The 3634-nt window shown below is 27.7% G+C and overlaps 1 long non-coding RNA gene across 2 annotated transcripts; it reads right to left on the bottom strand.

Annotated features, from left to right (window-relative positions):
- Window positions 1-767: 767 nt before the first annotated feature.
- Window positions 768-3272, bottom strand: LOC126903793 (uncharacterized). Of its 2 annotated transcripts, none has more exons than XR_007703602.1 (3): window positions 2689-3272; window positions 2278-2585; window positions 768-1007 (listed from the first exon to the last, which is right to left on the bottom strand). It is a non-coding gene; the product is annotated as an uncharacterized LOC126903793 (long non-coding RNA). The 2 variants fall into 2 exon arrangements; XR_007703601.1 differs by having other exon boundaries at window positions 768-994.
- Window positions 3273-3634: the final 362 nt, after the last annotated feature.

The raw sequence follows: 3634 nt of genomic DNA, 5'->3' as shown, positions 1-3634 counted from the left end.
TTAAATATTACAATAGTTTGATCAATTGGATCTCTACGTAAACGATAAATACTAAATTTTTTTAATAGAAGATTGCACATAGATGACACTATATGAAAATGATCACTAAACGCTTCGTTTTCACTTGGTAAAGTCTGTAGCATCTTTTTTGTGGAAATATTATATGCCATCAGTATTGTAATTCCAATACTTTCAATAACATTTCTAAGCCAAATTATGGCTTCTATTGGATCGTTACGATCAATTATAGCTTCATTCGTAATGTCAAGTAAAGTTCTATCAATAACCAGCGTATGGTAAGATAAACGAGGCATAGTACCTATATATGGTTTATCCGAAGGTACAGGAGTATCAATATCGTCATTAAGGTAGAATTCTTCTAATTTATTGACTGACATATAAGGATCTGTATAAATAGTACCATCATTTATTTTATAAAATAACAAATCTTTGTGTTTATTTATATGTTCATATGCGTCATCACGTGTTATTTTTGTTAAATTAAATTTTTCGCACGTACAAGAAATTTTAATTAAAACAATTAACAACATTACATAACTAATGGAAATCATATTGAAGAAAATTGAGAAAATTCTATGAATGAAAATCTAACGTCGATGTTTTGAATAAAATAATTTATTAGAATCATACTTTTTAATCTACGTGGCTTTTTTATATTATGAAAAAAACTGTAAAATAATTGAAATAATAATAACTTTTAACATATTTATTAAATCAAATAAATTGTTATTACATTTTTCGGTGACTAAAAATACTAAAAATAAATTGTTCACCATTTAAAGGCAACAAGTATTAGTTTACTTGCGAGTTTAAAGATGAACATTTTATATGGAATTCTTTTATACATTATAATACAAAAATTTATGAACTAAAAACAAAAATAATAAAAATAATAAAATAGGATAATGAATTTAACTTACTATTAAGATTATTGTATATGTCTTGTAGTCCCAGTGTAACTTTCCTAAATGCCCTATAAAGATGTCCTTTAAATAATTTAAATTAAAAGATATTTAAAAAATGAAATGATAATAATGAAACGGTAGCACAGTGGGGTGTGCTAACTAATATAATACATATATTACATACAACTAATATAATATATAATATATATATATATATACTAATATAAAATATATAGAGTAAAATATAGATATACAAATATCTAAAAACTCGTATTTTAAAACTTTAAATTCGTATTCTTATTATTCGTCTTCTCCTATCTTCTTTTTACCCTTTATATAATCTTGTTATTATTATAATTATTTTATCACATTAATTTTTTCAATATTCTAGGGAAACATTAGAAAATGATAATGACAACGGCAATGAATTTAATTCACCTGAAAATTTAACTAGTCAACCAACACAAGAAAATATTCTGATACAACGACAAACATCTCGCCGGCGAGGAANAAATTTAACTAGTCAACCAACACAAGAAAATATTCTGATACAACGACAAACATCTCGCCGGCGAGGAAATCCTGAAGTTGAAGAGGCTGGGAGACAAATGAAGAGGGCGTTTAATACTTTAGAAATTGTTTTAAATAAAAAACACGAAAATGATGAGTATGATTTATATGGAATGATACTAGCAAACAAATTACATAAGTTACCGGAAAACGAACGAGAACTTTTTATGTACGATATTAATGGAATATTTATTCAACGCTATCATCGGCTTAATAATCCCTTGTTATCTTCACGACAGCCTACATTTTCTGGAGAATTCTATACAAGAATGAATACTGCAAATTATTCATCATCTACTGTAACTTCTTATTCTGATTCGTCGTGTCTATCACTTTCAATACTTATTCCGGAACAACCTTTAACACCATATTCTACTTCTTCAAATTCAAATACACAAAGTAATACTTCAAACCAATCGACAGTCTCTAACTCCTATATTCAAAATATAGAGGATACAGCTTATTACACTGCTGTTGGTAATTATGAAGAAAGTAATAACCAGTCATGATAGTGTAGTATTCAACACGTAGTTTATATAATTATGTTCCTAGTTATTCTAGTAAAAAGTAACTAATTTATTTTAATTTCTAATATTTGTTAAAAATGTTTTCATATAAATATTTAAAAAGTTAATATTTATGTTTTTATTGTTAAATTTTTATTTTATTTTACGAACAGGTTGTTCAAATAAAACAAATGTCATTTTCTTTTGCACAATTTAAAATATAATTTTATTATGAAAAGTGTTATTTATTAAGTAAATAATTATAAAATTTTTACCTTCACTTCATTTTTAAGAACTTGATTGCTACACATACTTCTGGTACAATCTTTGATATTAATTGGCTAGATACTTTAAACAAAAAGTGAAGGCTTTTATAACTATCACCTGTAGCTAAAAATCGTAGCGTAATTGCTAGTCTTATCTTAGCTGGGATTGAATCTCTCAGTTGAGTATCTTGTTTTGAAATAATAGGTGAAATTAAAGTGAGTAAATATTCAAAATCTGATAATGACACTCGAGTAAAATTTTCAAACTCGCCTGAAGGTTCATATAACAATTCACCAATACATTTTCCATGCTTTGCCTGAAAGAAAAATTAGTAAAGAGTAGTACAAATTAAAATTATTCTCTCCATCATTTTTCTTATTACGCCATTAAGGTCAATACTTAATATCAAACTAACTTACTTTGTTCTGTTTCTGTGTATGGTTGCTGTCCACCATCTCCTCTTATTGGATTGTTTAATTTTTTTTGAATGGCTTAAATTTAGAAAATTATAATAACTATATGCACACAATGCAGCCGCAGCTGTTATTTCAACCACATCCATTTTGTACAACCGCTAAAAACAACTGAGTGAGTCACAAAACTACACGAGAGTACACTCTCGGTAGACTATGCATTCGTGCGCTACCTCGCCTCGCGTTAACTGGACAAGACTCTCAACGAGGCGACCTCGCGAAAGTATGGAACTAGCATTTAAATTAATGACGTACCCGTATCATCAAAGCACTAGCGATAAATAATAAATCAACGGCCATGACAACCCAGACAGTAGTAGATAAAGGTAACACCATATTACTTTCCACAGCTGTTGTATTAATATGCGGTGACCGATTATGCGTAGAATATTGTTAGACTTGGGACCAGAGTGTAACATGATAACTTTAAAAATGGTACAGCTATTGAAATTAAAACGGTGCAATGTAAATCATAAGATAAATGGAATTGGAGGCACTGAATAGCACAGAATGCATAACACTACGGCTACGGTCAGTTCAAAGGGTTGAAAATGTTGTAATAAGCCCTCTACACAAAAACACTATGTTATTCTGTTCTGATATATTTTATGATTCTAATTATCAAATTATTAATCATAAGTGGCGAGTGGCAACACTGTTATTTCTGTTTAAATGATTATTTTATTTACTAACAATTTTTACCGTTATGAATTATTATTGTACATAAATGTACTATTGAGTTATACTTTCGGTCATTTTGTTATGTTTATGATTTAATCTTTATATTAGTTGTTATTAAACTTTTTATATAACTTTTTTAATCGCAAAAAAAAATTATAAAAAGCTTATTAAATCAACATACATGTATGTCAAATAAAGTGAAAATGTTAAA

This window comes from Daktulosphaira vitifoliae, unplaced genomic scaffold (assembly GCF_025091365.1).
Source record: "Daktulosphaira vitifoliae isolate Bord-2020 unplaced genomic scaffold, ASM2509136v1 Scaffold_4, whole genome shotgun sequence".
Taxonomy (NCBI): Eukaryota; Metazoa; Arthropoda; class Insecta; order Hemiptera; family Phylloxeridae; genus Daktulosphaira; species Daktulosphaira vitifoliae.
The sequence above is the reverse complement of the archived record's forward strand: the minus strand, read 5'-3'. Positions and strand labels throughout refer to the sequence as shown.